Consider the following 18,890-nt stretch of genomic DNA (forward strand, 5'->3'; position numbering starts at 1 on the left):
TTTGAACTGAAGACTGTGTTATACCTGCAGTTTTCGGTAAGACAGTGGATGCTGCAGCAGAAGTACTTGGCTCTTTTCCAGGGTCAGTGGATGGCAGGAGAGAGGGCACGCTCTCCTCCAGTTGCACGGATGGGTGTGTGGTTCTTATATGTCTGTGCAGGTTTGTTGTTGACCCTGCTCTAACGGATATTTTCATATTACAAATTCTGCACTTAGCTTTGCAGTCTCCAATATATATTCTTTCTTTCTTTCTTTCTTTCTTTCTTTCTTTCTTTCTTTCTTTCTTTCTTTCTATGAGACAAGAGCTTGACAATCATATTCATTGTGTGAGAAGCACAGCCTTTTGCGTTGTTTGATTTGGGGGTCACTGTTTTTTGAACTTTGTTTTGTTTTATTATTAAGAAGGTGTGACTGGGTTGCCACCCCAAAGATTTACAAAGTCTCCAGTATTCTTCACGTCACTATACAGTATATGCAATATGTGTGTGTATATGTATATACTCACACATGCTGTACTGTACAATTGTATACTGTATATATTAAGGTAGTACATAGGAATACTGTATGTTTTCTAAATACAAATTTAATGTAACATTCTTGAATTCCCCTAATCTATTTTGGGGTTACAGTTTGAGTCTATCCTGGCATAAAAGACCACAGGGCATATCCCACACTGGGCAAAGTATCAGTCTATTGCAGGGCCTACACAAATTTTTATGAAGTAATATTTTATTGAAAATCTAATATTTACATAAATACACATTTTATTGAGAAAGGCCAAACCAAATAAGGAATTCTGTATTCCCAGCTATATTTGTCATGGATAGACTCTCTGTCCAAGGCTTGTTATTACTGGGATCAGCAGATTTTATATTCTATCACATTTGACAATATCACTCTGTTATTGTTATATATTGTATCTTCTTTATATGGTATTGACAGTGGGTTTGTTAATTTCCTTTGTGGTGTTTCTGTGCCAGAGACCCTTTTTTCTAATTTTTATACTTATTTCCAATCACTTTGTATTGGTTTGAATAGTAGACATTTTTTAAAGAAAATTTTGCTCTCTGTTCCAGAAATTAGTCTTAACGTTTTCCAGAAAGAATGATGCAATGCACAGGAAATTGAATAAAGCCTCTGTTGTAGGGGAATCATAGTATGCCATAAAATATGTACTTGTATTTTCTATTAAACACCTAAAAGCAATATTCAGTCTGTTACAAAAATACCAATGTCAAGAAAGAGTGGTCCAATTTGCTTGAAAACTGGCATAGAAACAGGTGGTATACAATGATGTTTATTGTTCACAAGCCACTCCAATAACCTGGCCAAGCAAGGAAGGAATATAATGAATGTTGACTGGAAACCATTATGTGTCCAATCAGTGTGTTGTGGCTGTTTTTTAATTTTCTCCATATTTTCTTTAAAAATTAGTGTGATTAAAAATGACCATATTCTTCCACTATATAGTCTCATTGGTTACAAACAAGTATGTAAGAAACTTCCTAACACCCACCACTTCTTTTCCTAGCAGTAATGCTTCCTCTTGAAGGCGTCGTATCATACGTTCCACGTTCTTCCACATATTTTACATACATCCTTTCCATTTTTTTTCCGCATCTTTAAATTATGCATCTAACTTCAGGTAAAATTCTTATTTTTGTATTGAAAGGTAACAATTTTTATTAAGTTAATGTAAATATAAGAGGATAATATATGTCTGTATGGCTATTTAAAGTACATTAAAAAACATTTCTGTAGACTCCATGTTACTGGTAATAGCACTTGCTCTGCTTGTCATAATGATATGAAGGATTCCATATACCCTACTCAGGGATTGTCCAACAAACCACCTGCAACCCATCTGTACTGGAAAGCACATTGTTCTCCACCTCTGCCTCCAGAAGCCCTCAACCAGCCTCTGGTATTTTCCCTTCTTTCTACACTAAGTCTCCTCTGCTCTCGAGGAGCAGTTTTCTCAACCAGGATGAGCTGTTTTGTGATTTTGGAAATGAGGTACATGATCTAGTCTCAGCATTATCTCAATGATGTGACATTATCTCTTCAGTTGCCCCACTAAGTTGATTGCCTTCACCCACTCATGTGCTGTATACTCCAGACCAGGTGAACAAAAATAATGGATTGATGAGTGGATATTCCTGGTAGCACTAATCTCCATGCTAATTGCTTCTGCAATAAACATGAGCACTTGATTGTGCTGCCAACAGTAATGCTCCTCAGTTAGTAACTTGTAGCAACAACTTAGGTTGTGTTTTAAAGTTCCAGTATTGAGACATTAGCGACATTAGGCTGGTGTGTCCCCTTTTCCCCCGGTTAAAAAACAGGTTTGATGGAGACGGAAATACATCATAGGCTTTCTGGATCCTATGGGACACTCCCTGCAACGTCTTTGTGCTGGAACTGGGCCTCAGCTTTGCTGTTTCAAGTTGAATCTCAAAATGATGCATCAGACTCAGAGTATACTGTATACTGTGTGTATATATTTAAGTAATATAAAGTGACATACATTTTTATACTAATCACATTTCTAGTGCATACTTTTTATTTTAAGATTCTACTGTTTACACTTTGGTGTCTCTGCTACCTCTACTAAGTAAATTTGGCCTTAGACTGGAACAGCATAGTGGATGAAAAAATGACAGAAATCAGAGACTATGGCTTTATATGATTAGGTGATGCCACCATAACTGCCACAGGCATTTACTACAATGCCTTCTAGATTGCTCAGTGAATGTGGCATTTTAAAAACCATTGAAAATTAAATACGATTTTTTATTTATTTCTCTGTTTTCTATTTGTTATTATCTGGTCTTAAATAATGTGCCCAGTTACTGTCCATGTGAAGTTTGCTTGCTCCTCCCATGTCTTTATAGGTTTTCTACCCCATAGACATGCACATTAAGTTACCAGGTGACTATATGTCGGCCCTGGTGGGTGTGTACTTGAGAGTACCATATGATGGTGTCCTGTGTAGGAATGGCTGCTGACAGGATTGGTTCCTTCCCTCCCCACCAAAGCAAATTCTGAATTGAATTAAGTGGCTTTAACAATCTTATGTTATCTTAAGTATACATTTAGACTAAAGATCCTTTAGAATAAAAAATATATATATATATAGGAATAGTCCACCCACATTTTTTAAAAATGTTACTTGCATAATTTTTAATCTTGTGTTTTCATTAACATTTTTTGATATAATAGGGGTCAATGGTGATCAACACTAGACAACAGCAATCAGTATTAAAAATGTCTATGAAAAAGATCTTGTGTTACTTTTGTTGCACAATCCACATGTCAATTCATCCAGACATATGTTCACAAAGTCCAAAATATATATATTTTTACTAAAATATTGTTAAGTAAACCATTTCTGGAAAATGCTCTCATGAGTGCAAACAGAACGTGCTCAGAAGTGAATGAGCATTTGAACTGAAGATCCACCTCTCATCATTACATTTATATTCATAGCGGTGAGCCACAACTGGAGTAAATTGGGATTATTTGGTGACAGTTTGTAAAATGCCCTTCTGCTTGTTGAAGCATCTCAGAAATGCACAAGTACAAAGCATATTTTCCTCCTGATAATGTTTTCACTTGCCGTTCTTTAACTGTTAATCATTATTAGTTTTACGTGTCTCTCAGTGCACACTTTTTGTTGATCTCATGTGAAGTGCAATGGTTAGCCAATGAACCAGCTGGTACTCGGCTAGAACCCTAACCAGTCTTCAGTTCAAATGTCCATTGACGTCTCAGCATGTTCCATATCTGTTTTTGAGAGCTTTTTCTAGAAGGGACTTATTGAACAATGTTAGTAAAAATACATATGTTTGGGATGTTGTGAGCATATGACTGGATGACTTCATATTTGAATAATGCAATACTAGTAATGTGAGGTTTCATGAACTTTTTGATGTTGTTTGCTGTTGTCCAGCACTGGTCAACATTTGCTGTTGTCCGGCACTGGTCAACATAGACCTCAAATTTCTGATATTTTATTATGAAAATATGAGAATAAAATGTTTCTCAGCCTTCATTACAAACTACATGGGGCAAGTAACATATGAAAAAATATATATTTGGGAGTATTCCTTTAGGGCCTGAGAAATATATGAGGTTCACAAGATAATGCAGAGATTAAAATTAGTATTGTACCTATGATTAACACTATTTTTTGCAAATTGAACATTTTTATCAGGATGTTATTTTAGAATCTAAAATTTTTAAATAAACAACACAGTTAATTGTCAGCAATAATCCATATGTGAGAACACTTTTTACCAGGAGACAGGTAAAACATAACACTACATCTGGTCAACTTCCGGCCAACCTACAATTGCATATGATAAAATAACTAATAGAATCTCGCAGAAGAGCATGTTGTAATTCTTATGATGAAGACAAATTGAATTAACCATAACGTGAAGTCACAGCAGGACCAGAGCTTGAAGAAATGAAATGCAAATGTGTGTTGTGACATGGCAGCACAAATAAAACTTAAGATGCTGACAGGCAGTTGGCCTAGGTCTACCAAACATCACATTTTAGAAAGGAAATTAGGGCCCAGAGGCATATTTTTTTAATTTATATTAACAAAAAGTGCCCTTACCAAAAAATAAAATTATGCACAAAAAATTGATATTTTCCATTGCAGGATCTGGGAGATATGCAATGATCCTGAAGCATCAGGATAAAAGCCAGGGACCAACATTAGATGGTATGTCTGTCCAACACAAGGCAGAAAAAATTACCCACATTTATTTAAGCTAGGGCAATTTAGAGTTGTCATTTAATCTATGATGCATGGCTTTAAGATGTGCAGTGAAGCCTGAGCACCTAGGGAAAATCCACATGGATACGGAAAGAGTATGGAATTTCAAATCAGGTAGGATCCTGGACTAAAACGAGTCTCGGGTATCTAGAACTGTAAAACGTAAGTGTGATTACTACATCACCCCAGATAGAAGTTAGCCTAATGTATATTTTGCACAGTGTTTTGTCTTTTGTTAGTAGTGTCTTATACTGTATTGGTAATGATTAGTACGGTGGTGTACTGCACAAGCTGCACTCATGTCTAGTAGACTGAGCATCCAAATCCAATGCATGGTTTGCTGTCTTTGGGAAATCTGCATATTCATCCCATGTTTTTGTGGGTTTTCTCTGAATACTCCTGTTTCTTTCTCAAATTGTAATACTGTATTTATTAGATTAAATGACCGTACTGCACTAGCCCCTTATGGCTATGTGTGAGTGTGTGACTGGGCCTAGCAACTTAGGTCAACTTTGGAAGTGTGAAACTGCTGGAAAGCCATGATGCAGCGATATAATTTGTCATGCCCAGCAATTCCTAATCATGTAAAGTCAATATCCCATTACTAAACTTCTATTCGGAGGATATGTCAATACTATCAACTGCAGTTGTTAATCTCATCATCTGAGTATGTCAATTAATATGACTAGAAATCACTAGGAACGTCAAATTACCTGACAACTTTTCAGCACAGTTTCACCCTTCTAAAGTATTAGAAGTTCTGCCCTTTTTCTGACAGAAAACAATGTGCTACCTGGTGGAACCTGTACTTTACTAAGTGATTACACGTAAGATGAGTTCAGCCTCATTCTCTGTCCATTTTCTTTTTTCAAATCCGTCATAGTACATAAAAAAACAAGACATCAGACAGACAAGACTCTCTTCTGTTTGTGAGATTCAAAACACCGGTATTCCTTATTACCTGACACTGCATTATACGCATTGTGCTAACAGATGAACATTCACTAGTTGTCAGCTTTCATACACACAATGCCTGTCCCTAGACAACATCAAAAGGGTGAGTAACGCAATAACTGGAGTAGGCCGCTGGGTAGGTCAGACTAGACAACTGACCTTCAGACAAATCAAACCTGTTGCTATCACCAAGTAGTGGTGCACACAGAACAGCGCTCTGTCATAATGGCTGTGGGTCAATCCATACTTTTTGTGGCTATTCATAGATGTTGACAGTCTGTAAGTTCACACTTCCTCTTTGTGAACTTTAAACATTTTTATTTCTATGTAAGTATTTTTATTGAATTGATTGATGAATCAGTTTTGTTGTGATGAAATATAAGCACATCATAGTTTTGTAAAAACACACATATTTACTTAAAGTGTCATTTTATTCATTTCCATCAGTTATGAAGACACACTCAACTGAATATGTTAAAAATTTTCTTTTTGATGTGACATTTAGTGTTGCTTTGTTCTTTGTCTCCATCTTGTGGCCAGAAGATATTGACCATTTACAACATGAGTTCAGAAAAGCAACAGGAATAAAGCAGAAAATCTAAGTGGACATTGCTGCACTCTGGTCTGCAGTTGTATCCGTCTCAGACACTCTGCTTGGGAGTTTAACTTTGAGTTGAGTTTACAATTATTTATTTTAAGTGATTCACATACATTTTCACATTTTGCCTCAGTGATTCAAAGTTGAGGTGAGTGGTCCTTTACTGATAAGTTGAAATTTATTAGCCATATATAATTATCCATCCATTCATTCTTTACTATGCCAGCTTAATCTGTCTTGGGCTTGTAGGAGCTGGAGTCCATCCCAACAACATAAGATGCAAGCAGAAACCAAAAATGGATGGGTGCTAGCCTACAAATGCACAAATCCAAACTAAATCATACTAACATTTGTGTGTGCTTGGCTGGGCTGCATGTTTTCACACAAAACAGACACAACAATGTCAAAGACCTGGGGTCCAACAGGGTAAATGGCACATCTCCGACAACATGGTACGTTCTATGACTGATGAAAATTACCACTTGACTTTCTTTGCAAAAAATAATATGAGCTATTTTAAGCACTGCAGCATATTCTCTAACAGAGATGCTTTCTGAATTATTTCAAATGATTTGTGTCATTTTTATGTTTGACATGGCATGATGAATGAAACCTTAGTGTCCTCTGTTGACTAAGTAGTTGCCAGTGCTACAACGGCAGACTTTTCTTCCCCACTAGTAAATGCTTAATCCCATTGCTATACAGATACAGGAGACAAGGCTCAAACTGAGGACCATTCACCCTCTGTGTGGTGTTGGGGTGATCTCCCCATTTCTTTGAATGTTTTCCTGTTTCTCACATCCCCAAGATGTGGATGTGAAGCTGATCTATCAATTACATGCATGGATATGCTCTGTAGTGAATTAACTCCCTACTCAGGTTTGGTTCCTGCCTTTTGGTCAATGTTGCAGGCATAGACACCATTTCTTTGGGAACCAACCTTAAACATGAGACCAGTCCATCTAAGAAATGTTACTGATTTTCATAATAACTCATGTCCTCTTCTTCTCCATCTACATGGAGCAATATTGAGAAAATAGTGTTGAATCTCTTGGGCACAAGGCATCTAATGTGCTGAAATTTCAGATGATTCATGTAGAAAATGGATATTTCAATAGTCAATCTACATAAAAAACAGTAAAGTAGTAGCAGAAACATTACAGATTACTCAGATACTGACAAGTATGATAAAGGACTGTAAATGAAAGTGAAAAGGGAAAACAAGGATGAAAATAAAAGGGGGTAATTAAGAGGACAGGAGAAAAGTGCTATGCTAGGTCTACTGCCCAGCCCACAACCTAAGCATTCTCTTTAAAGCAGATCAAAATACTGTACTTAACAGTTCCAAGTAGAAATCATCTGAGGCCCTGAGCAGTATTAGACTGAACCTCCTCTGGAAAGTCTATTTTGTAAGGCTGACTATTTCAGCTCTTTTACCTGATGACTTTTTTTAAGATAAAAAAAAAGTTTTGCTGTTATGAATCCACAGAAATTCTAGCCATCGAAGAATCTACTGCTGATGTTGTGAGCTACCAGAGTGACTTGCTGCAGATGCTGTGAAAGATTTTGTGAGAGGTCTGCGCATGTTTAGTCTGTTGCTGTGTACTGGTCTCAGAGTACCTTGTGAAAACACAACAAAGAACATTAAAATTGAGCACACCTCAAACTAATTTAGACAACATAATTTTGAACTTACGGTAATAACACATTCTCAAGGATTCTTAAACCATTTTGGTATCACCGGCTTCTCTTTCACATATGCCATGAATCTAAACCACATGGGGTGCTACTTCATTGCAGGACCCATCCACATACACACTCTGCAATTAATCTAACATACACATTTGTGGTGATATGGGAAGAAAATTGATATACCTAGCGCAAAACTCATGAAAACTGCATAAAATTGTGCAGATACAAGTCAGGACCTTCAGACCTTTACATAAAACACCACAACAGGGAAAAAATGTACGCTAAGTGATTGTGACCATTTTTGTTGCCAGACTGGCTGGTTTAAGAATTTCTGTAACTGCTGATCTCTTAGGATTTTTTATGCACAATTGTCTCTAGAATTTACTCAGAATAGTGCAAAAAAAAATAATTTAGTGAGCAGCAGTTCAGTTGACAGAAATACATTGATGAGAGGTCAGAGGAGAATTGCCGGACTGGTTTGGGCTGACAGAAAGGATTTGGTAACTCAGATAATCACTCTGTGAAAATGTGGTGAACAGAAAAGCATCTCTGAATGCACAACATGAAATTTGAGGCAAACAGGCTACAACAGCAGAAGACCACATTGGAATCCACTCATGTCAGCCAAGAACTGAAAGCTGATGCTGCAGTGGGCACAGGCTCACCAAACCTGGACAGTTTATGACTGGAAACACATAGCCTGGTATGATGATCTTGACTGGTGATCTTGACTCGACTTCTGCTGAGGTGCACAGATGGTAGGGTCATAATTTGGTTCCAACAGCATGAATCCATACACCCAACCTGCCTTGTGTCAACAGTCAAGGCTGGTGATGGTGATGTAATAGTGTGGGGAACGTTTTCTTGAGCCTGTTAACACCAGTCAGTCGTTGGTTGAATGCCTCTTTGAGTATTGTTGCTGAGTGCAAGTGCATCCGTTCATGACCACAATTCACCCATCGTCTAATGGCTACTTCCAGCAGGATAATGCACCACATCACAAAGCAAAAGTCATCTCCAACTGGTTTCCTGAACACGACAATGAGTTCAGTGAATGGGTGATTCACAGCATGAAAGTGCAGCTAACAAATCTGCCCGATGCATGGATCAGAATTTCAAATAAATGTTTCCAACATCTTGTGAAATCCATGCCATGAAGAATTTAAGCCATTTTGAGAGCAAGTACCCAGTATTAGTAAAGTGGTCCTCATAATTTGCTCAGTGAGTATAGTAATTCTGACAAAAATGTTGTACATAAGATTGATAAGCCACAATGCAGAAATGACGCTCTGTTTGAAGTTTCAAACATTAAGCATCATCATCTAATTAACTTATAATTAATTAGCTCATGATCTCCAGTTTTTAATCATTTCAACTTTTAAAAAGAGCATTATGAACATTTAAATATTTTTGTGAAAACAATAAAGGAATAAGAAAAAAGCACACCATTGCCTGATATATGTTTTAAACTCTAATCTTAATGGCATAGATGAATGTCACCTGGCTTGGTTAAACAAAAATACAGAACTACTTTACAAAAATTTCAGTTTGGCAAATATGTTAAATTATTATGTTTATGTAAATTAGTTAATAAGAAATGATGTAAATATCACATGTAACTGCAGCAACACATATTTTTATACTTGTGACAGTATCACAAAAAACAGAATATGCTTACACATACACATATATGTCTCATGCATATAAGCATGTGACTTTACTTGACTTTATGACTCATATGACATCTGATAACTGTAGCCCATAAATTCAAACTGCAACTGACTGCTTTATATGAGAGATCACTAAGAAATAGTGACATTGGCCTGATTGTCCCTTATAAGGAAATGTGCAATTTATCCTCAAGCACTTTAAAAAGAACATTCAGTGAGCTGTAGGGTTGGGAGCATGCACTGATAGTACGTTGCTGCACCCACCACATGACAAATCACCTGTAGGAAGTGGGAAATTCATTTTATCATTTAATTAATTATTACATTTTTTTGGCAAAGCCTGGCTTATGACTTTGCTTGCAAGATTCCAATTGAGAAAGACCCTTCACATGGTTGGACCATATTATACCCATCAATTCCCACATTTTTAATCCACTTCTTGAAAATGTAAGGCTTGTGTGACCACTCAGAAAAGTTCTTCAAGTCTTAAAACACACAGCATCTTTTGATTCACTTCATTAACTCCATTTGAACTAACCATACCATGTTCATGGGGTCACCATGCATTTTGTTTAACAAATTGCCAGATGAAGGAAGCATGTGGAACCGTGGAAAATCAGAATGGCATCCAAGAGCTGCCAAGAAAGAAAGTGGTGATCTTGGTTGCAGAATAACCAGTAGTTTGTTTATAGGCTATCTAACACAAATGCTGTCAAGAGTGCAAAATACACTCCTTATATTGAAAAATAAATAAAAGCAATGTAGACAGACAGACAGACAGACAGACAGACAGACAGACAGACAGACAGACAGACAGATAGATAGATAGATAGATAGATAGATAGATAGATAGATAGATAGATAGATAGATAGATAGATAGATAGATAGATAGATAGTAAGGAAACTCTGCTCACAGACACAGCCATAGGTGGCTGAACACTGACTTAAAGCTTCTTATGGTCTTATTTATGGTCAGAAGTTGAAGAGGTGGGAGTTTTGTGACACAGAAGAAAGCGAAGTCAGCGTTTTTCTGGGGACATATACAGTATGTACAATATTGGTATAAGGTATACATAAGGTACCAGTATACTGTGCACATGTAAATAAGCACACACATTTTATATACAGTATATAAAAGAGAGCTAATTACCCAGAAATTACTATAAAATAAATCTGCAGCTTCAGTACTCTTAATCATTCAAAATTAAAACTACACTTTACAAAATAGTAGATATCAAATCCAACATATTGTTCAACAGCTTTAATTCTTGCAGACATCTGTTTAAAACCTCAATTCTTCCTCATCAAAGATTTCTAGCAGCACTCACGTTGAGGCCAATACTGATAATATGACTGTGTGCTTGAAAGTTCATTAATCGGGTTCAATAAATAAATGTGTATATTTATACTAAATTATTTTATCCAAATCAGTTTACAAATTATAATGGTACTATTTCACATATTTATGCAGCCTTAGTACTGGAATTAAGTTACCTTACTCTGGGTCAAACACTGAGTCAGTAGTGGAAATAAACTGGCAAGTTTGCTGTTTTAAGACCAGCATTTGACCACTAGAGTAATTTTATGAGGGCTCAGCTGCCATATATATTAAATCCAGATAAAACCTACAGACACGGGAAGAATGTGTGAACTGCATACAAACAACCAGGTGTGGGATTCAAATTTGGGATGCTGGATCCATAAAGCAATAATATGCTACTAATTACTTAACCACCACGCTATGAAAAGACTAAACTCATCTAAATAAAAACAGGAAAACTAACTGTAGGTTGAGCAATCTTGAGGCACTCATTGTTCCTCAGAACGCTAGGCTTTTCAGTGACAAGGTAATGAATACACCAGTTCTAATAACAAGATTCATCTTTATATAGACCACATAAAGCTGAAGGTGCGAACGTCATTTGCAAATTACAAGTATTTTGTTCTGGTATTTAATTGGCTTTTGAAATGTCTTAATCCTCAGATCCATTTTAGGAACTGTAATGAAAGAACTTTTTCTTTAACTGAACTTTCAGTTGAAGTTAACTTCATGATTACAAGTTTCTGCATTTCACTAATGCACCTTTAGTGGCAAGACATTTTAACTACTGTATTTCTAAAGTTGCATCATTGGCGCAGTGAATAGCGCTCCTTCCTCACAAATCCACCATCCTGGGTTTAAGTCTTAGTAATTGTACATATAGAGTTTGCTCAATTTCCCGTATCCGAATGATTTTCTCTTCAAGTACTCTAAATTTATCCCGTGTCTGTCCATGGCAGTTTCCTTTCTTGCAAATAATGCTGCAGGATTTGGGTTTCGCTCACAGTCATGCATTGGATAATTGTTTATTTTCATGTAGAGGCTAAATTATCGGTCTCACGTTCTTAATCTTTGCAGATTATGAATTTTTAAAAATCAAATTTCGTAAAAAATACTTTTAAATATGCAGGACGAAAAGCATCATTACTGAAACAGCTTGCCTTAGAAGCGCCAACAGAGCGCAAAGCACTGGGAACTGGGGTCGCCCGCAAGGCGCGCGTTCTCGATCTTATGCACGCCGCTGCACCTGCAGTCTCTGGATTCGGGACCGCGCAACGAGCGGTGGCGCCACCTTTCAAAGCAATTAACTGTCTCTTCACCATCGTCTTCGAAACTACGGGTAAGCTTGGAAAATTTCTAAATATAACAGACTCGCATTCATGCCGTGTTGTCACTTTAACCCACCAGTCACTGTTATTTTTGTAACTTGCAGGTACTTGAATGGTTCTCGAATTGCCTGTTACGCAGCTACGCAGTGTCATGTTCCGTTTTGTTTTTAGACAGTTTATGTATTGTTTGTACATTTGTGCTTGCGCATCTGTTTTGCAGTTACGGTCTTTGCGTAGATGTAGACGTTGACGGTTCGTTACCCTTCTAAGTTTTGCTAAGTTCCAACGTCTTGCCCGAAAGTGATTCGTAGCTTTCTCACCTGATGTCCTCGAGGCCAAAATAACCCTCTGGTCCCCAAACAGGCGTGTGTATTGAGTGGGCTTCCTCGCAAAATGTGCCTGATGTACCTGGACACGTGACGGTCTACCTGGGTCCAACAGCTAGACCCTTCTCGCCCGGGTGGGTCCTTCTAGAAGTAGCATCGTTAAGACTAAGAAGAACGCCACTTTAAAAATTAAAAGACGGACAACTCTGTATTTTATTGTTTGTATGCTTCACTTTGTCAGCTGTTTGACAGCAACTTTTGCTTGTTGATTTTCATCTATCCGAAACAAGCAACGCTTTGTTTTGTATAGCGAGCACACCATCATAAGACACTTAAGAAAGTGAACAAGCAGAGTGCAGTTTTTTTTTGTGTGAAGTTAGTTACAAATCATAATAAGTAATGTTCAATCTGTGCCCTGTTCAGCATTGCCAATAATTAAGGGGATTATTCTCACAGTTCTATGATATACAGTGCAACACCCATAAAGGAAACCCCATATTGGTCTGTTGGGCTCAGTATTAAGAGTCCCTCAGCCATATAAACCAATTGAGTCTTAGAAGCTGAACCCAACGCAGATGATTGTTATTTAAATTATGTTGTATCTATCTACTCAGCTAGTGTATCAAAGTTATTAGATTGTGTTATAAATAAATACAAATAAACATCAGATTTGGTTGAATAGTACTCTTTTATTCAGTGTGCCTATATTTTTGTTCTGGCCGTCAGAAGAGTTTGAGGGATATTGGGGAGGCCTAATGTCTTGTCAGGCCCAAGATCTGATGGACTTGGGATCTGCTCTGACAACATTTAAGTCACCTTGCCACAAAGTACATGCCATATAAGAGCTTAGAGTATTATTAAAATTGGTTTTACCTTCTATTTGCATATAACATAGTACAACTGTAAATCTCAAAGGACATATGTATTAGGGAGAATAACAACTCAAAATTGGACCTGAGCTGGTTCATGTGTGGTTGTGCCATGCAAAACACTAGCACGCCATGCATGGTTGGTTCATGCCTTGCACCCAAATATGTTCAGCTCCTTGCAACCTCAATCTGGATAAGATGGTTAGAAAATGAAGGGTAATGCCAGAAGTCAGCCAAAACAGTTTAATATGTGCACTACTAGTGCAAGGTAACATTTCAGGTAGCATGCTTAGATCCCCTTTGAATTAAGATGGAAAAACTGCTTCAAAAAGACAGGAAATTGATGTTAGCGGGCAGTCAGTACCATATGTGGGTATGCATACTGATTTCCAACAGTGGGCATACTTATTATTTGTTTGTGTTTGAGTTTTGATGTTTCTGTCCATTTACCATGAGGTTCGTGGTCTTTAAAAAATAGGAAATTGGCTGTCGAATCATACCTTTAAACAGGACAACAGCAGAATCACGACATGTCTTGCACCGTATGCTGCCATGGATAGACTAAGTGAGTTCAGAAAACAGCTGATTGAATGAATAAACATGCAAGTGTCTTGATTCTTTTGTATGTGCTTACTGTACAGGAGGTCATGCTGATACTATTGATAGCACATGTACAGTACGCTATCCACTTTTTATTTTTTCTTATGTTTTTATTATTTTGGAGAAAATGTAAGCAACACAGTGGCACAGCTGTTAGTATTGTTACATCAAATCTGTTGGGAGCAAACCCCAGTTTACAGCATGGTCTTTGATTGTGTGGATTTCATCTGGATATCTTAGTTTTATGTCATACTCTACAGACGTCCAGGTTAGCTTAACTGACAACTCTAAATTAACTCAATATGAGTTAGTGTGAGTGGTCCAGGACTGGTTTCTTTCATTCTGCATAACGATGACCTGATGCTTATAACTGGATTAATTCAAGATTATTATTTTTTTTTTGCAATGGATAGTAAGTAGTATACTTGTTGATACAATGCTTAAACCATTTTAGGTCCTCATGCTAAAAACAATGCTCTAGGTAAGAGATGGGCAACCACCGCCCTGGAAGGTTATAGTAGTTGCAAGTTTTCACTCCAACAAGTTTGGTGATCAGAAACTTAATTCTCTTTTTCCGATCCCACCTCAGCAAATACATTACCACAAGGCCCATTTATCCTTTTCTAATTAACCAGGAAGGCAACATTGGAATTAAAATCAAATTTACAAATGAAACCTGAATATAAATGTACCTTCAAATGATACATTATTCTTTGATATCTAATTATCAGATGAAGTAACTTTGTTACAGTAACATAGCCTGAGGAACACAATTAAGATTTTTGATTTTAGGTCCAATCTTTGTCTGATTGTTTACTGTATATTCTCATATTATGCATGTCTCATACACGGGTAACCGAAGAAACAACAGGAATGTGCAAATGAATGACACCTTAGATAGGTCATAGAATGATGGGAAAATCTGTGTTAACAAAGGTGTGTGACAACATGAAAGCATTGGTGTGTGTTTTTCTCCCCCTTTAAGCTTTCAGTTTTTAGCTGGCTCTTCATATAAATTCACTTAAGTTGTAACTCTTGTCAGCTTAGATGCCATATATTTCTTTTACTGTAACATTCATCTAGACCAGGGGTCCCCAGCTTCACAGAGACTGCAGGTTTTCATTCTAACCCTTTTCTTAATTAGTGACCTGTTTTTGCTGCTAATTAACTTCTTTTGAATTAATTTTAATTGACTTGCTCTTGAAGACTCAGACCCCTTGATTGTTTCTTTTTCCTTAATTAGCTGCCAAGCAATAATGAGATACAAAATGAGCCAAAACAACTGGTGTCCATCATACAATATCTGAAAATAAAGAAAGATGAAGGTCTCAGGAATGTTGATCTGCTCAGGTCCCAAAAATATTTTAACAGTGCTCTTAGAAAAGAGAAAATCAACCATTTCGGAAATCTATGCTGTTGCACAATTAGAGCAGCAATAAGCCATGTAATTAAAGAATGGATTTAATTGACGACAAGACTCAGCGCCTAATTAAGCAACTGGTTGGAGTGAAATTGGTTAAAGGTTTGAGGCTCTGACTTAATTGGTTTTCTGTTGGTTTACTAAGTTCACATTTAATTTCTGTTGGAGGGGAGCCACTTAAGGAAAGAAATGAAGCAATTAAAAGAAACAATGAAGAAATTCAGGGGAACAAATCTTAAACAAACAAGTCAATTAAAGTTTAATTCAAAAGAATTTAATTAGCAGCAAAAACAGGTCACTAATTAAGAAAAGGGTTAGAATGAAAACCTACAGCAACTGTGGTCCTGCAGGAGCGGAGTGGGGGATCCCTGATCTAGATTTTGCTTGCACAGTGGTACTCATCCCAAATGAATTCATCATCCCCCAATAACACAGTGATCTGCATTAGTGTCCCTTTGCTTGCTTTATTTACAAGATGATAACAATAATCAACTATGGAAATAAAGTAATGATAAAAAAGCAATTTCACTGTGGTCAAAGTTGGCAAATTATGTTTATATCAGGATTTAGATGTGAATGTAAACTTTAGGTAAGATTCATGAATCAGACTGTAAAGGTCTTTTTGCTGTTTATACACTGTTCTGTTTTTGGATAAGCAAAAGATGATTGTTTTTAACTGATACATTTCTTCATTTCCTAATCTGCTTATCCAGTTTAATAATAATAATCCATTACATTTATATAGCGCTTTTCTCAGTAGTCAAAGCGCTATCCACACAGGGAGGAACCGGGAAGCGAACCCACAATCTTCCACAGTCGTAGTTTAGGGTGTCCCGTGGAGTGTGTCCATCCCAGCAAAAGCAGGCGAGAACTAACTCTGTTTGGGGTGCCACTACATAGCCTACTCCCTCTTATGGGAAAAATTCTGGGCCTCCAGTTACCCTAATGTGCTTGTATGTAGTATGTGGGAAGAGGATCAAAGTACCTGAAGTAAAAGCAATATAGACGGAGAGAATGATCAAACTCCATGGAGGTAGTTGGTGGGATGACATTCTGCTCCAGGAATCTGCAGAAATCTGCAGGTGTGAGGCAACAGCTTGATCACATCAGCACCATGTCATCTTTGTTTGAAACTTAAATGTGACCAGAATAAGTGGTTGTGTGGTCTAAACTATCAAACTAGTTGTTTCCAGTTCATCACATTAGACAATAAGACACATGTATCAATCTTGTATTTATACAATTGATGTTGGTTTATGTCTACCTTTCAAGGATGAACTATTGGATTTTCTCTGTGTGAGTGAATGTGTATGATGTGAGATGGGCTAGTATAGGTAGTGGTGATTAACCTGAAATTGGAAAAAGTGGTTTAGATAATGGGTAGAAAAGGATAATTAAAAAAGCATCTTTGAAAGTGAAACGTGACTAAAAAGGTTGCGCCCATTAACATGGATCTCTGTCATTTTTACCACACCAATTTCATGAAATAGCTATTCTCAGTCACAATGTTAGCCATCTTTGCTATAAATTAAACAGGAGAAATTTTTTGACTGCAGCTTTAATGCAGCCTGCAAATCTATTCCAAGTCAATGACTCATAACAAACAACAGTTCTTTTTTAAACTTTACTATGTACACTTGGGATTTTCACCCGTAACAAACATTGTGAATCTTAGCTTGTGGCAGTTAAGTAGTATTTAAATTATTTTTCGAAAGCTTTAGCCATTGTAAATGTTGTGAAGAGCAGCTGCCTCATGCACAGCACTTACTGATGCTGGAGACAAACATGGAAGCATTATGTTTTAATAGATGTCATCTGTGCAGACAGTATAAAGTTGCCAACCTCTACATGCCATAAAAAAGAAAAAGTCAATGTGAATTATAAAAATATAAACAGTGACTCTTTCTAGCAGGGGAAAGTCTGTAGAACACAAGAAACACACTTTTCATTTCTTTGGCAAGAAAGCCAAGTAAACCTGACTTTGTTTCTCTTTGTCACTCATTTAGAAAGATTTAAATTTTTTAGATTTCTATTTCACCCACACAGGCTCTAGACAGCATGGCATGTTGAGATTTTTTTTTGTTGTGAACAATGTCAAGCCTCTTTTTTCTGGAAGGCTTCAGTATTTGCTGTGCGTAATCAGCAGGCGTTGAGATTTATGTGCTTTGCCTTTAGCTCCACAAATGGCTGCTCTGTGTTTGTGATGCTAAATATAACAGACTGAAAAAAGAATCATCTTAATGCCCACAGTTAAACTGTTTGTCCAGTCAAGTGATGCATGGCGTGCTTGTTACAAATGTGGTTTAATTGGAGTAATGTACACAGATGGGTGTATTCTCCCAGTTGTGTCAGTTATCCTCTTGCTTTTCTGAATTATTTTCATATTTTTATCATTAAAATGATATCTTCAGCTTATTCTGGAAATCTGCGTATAATTAGGCAGTCGAATGACTGGAATACTGAAGTGGGCGTTAAGATCAAATGCAACACTAATCTACTCCTGTGTGCTCAGGCAAAGGTATTGCATCATTATATGGAAAATGGTCCGGAACTGGAGGTGTTTGTTCACTGGTGACAAGCTGGGTCCCTTTTCCTTATCAGTTAGATAAATGAATTTGCAGGATCATTGTTGTGACTTTGTATGCATCTACGGGACTAAGCCAACCAAATTTTCTTTTGAGAGGATTTATCATTTTTATTTATTTATCTTTTTGCTGTTTGCATTTCTAAGAAAATGTCATTTTGCGTAAGTTTCCTAAAGTGGCAGAAAAGCTGTGTACATGGCAACTCACAGGAGGTAAGGACAAAAAAATCTAAGTTTTAAACCTGCATGTTTGAAGAATATGTCTCAGAGGAATAAATCACATATTTGAAACTTTTGATACTTGATATACTGTGGTTTCTTGAAAATAGGAATAATACTTATGAATTTGTTTTCTTTGTAATACTGGTCACTAAGACGGTATTTTGTTAACGCAACATAGTGTAACAGTGGCTGATGACTTTCATTCTAACTGAACTCTTTAAAAGCAGCTATGGCTGACCTTAAATCAAATTTTTCTTTCAAAGAAAGACACGTAGATATTAACCTTATGTGTTATACCAGAGAATGCTTGTAAGATGCAGGACAAAATCTCCTAAGTTAAATTTATTAAGTAGGGGGTTGCCCAACTGGTCTAGGTCAGATCAACAGATCTATGCCACTTTTCTGTGAATAGCTCTATATACAAATAATTTGCATTGAACTGTGTAATATATGGTGGTGCAGTGGTAGCACTGCTGCCTCGCAGTTAGGAGACCTGGGTTCGCTTCCCGGGTCCTC

At 36.9% G+C, this 18,890-nt stretch overlaps 1 protein-coding gene across 3 annotated transcripts in view; it reads left to right on the forward strand.

Moving 5' to 3' along the window:
• shc3 (SHC (Src homology 2 domain containing) transforming protein 3) overlaps positions 1 to 18,890 on the forward strand; it is a 267,622-nt gene that overhangs the window by 120,665 nt on the left and 128,067 nt on the right. The window contains exon 1 of one of the 3 annotated variants that reach the window (XM_051929723.1): positions 12,296 to 12,364. The exons of the other annotated variants lie outside the window; for them this stretch is intronic. The gene's annotated coding sequence lies outside the window, so the exon portion shown is untranslated. Of the gene's footprint in view, positions 1 to 12,295; positions 12,365 to 18,890 lie in introns of those variants that run through there. 3 annotated transcript variants of the gene reach the window in all.

This window comes from Erpetoichthys calabaricus, chromosome 7 (assembly GCF_900747795.2).
Source record: "Erpetoichthys calabaricus chromosome 7, fErpCal1.3, whole genome shotgun sequence".
NCBI lineage: Eukaryota > Metazoa > Chordata > Cladistia > Polypteriformes > Polypteridae > Erpetoichthys > Erpetoichthys calabaricus.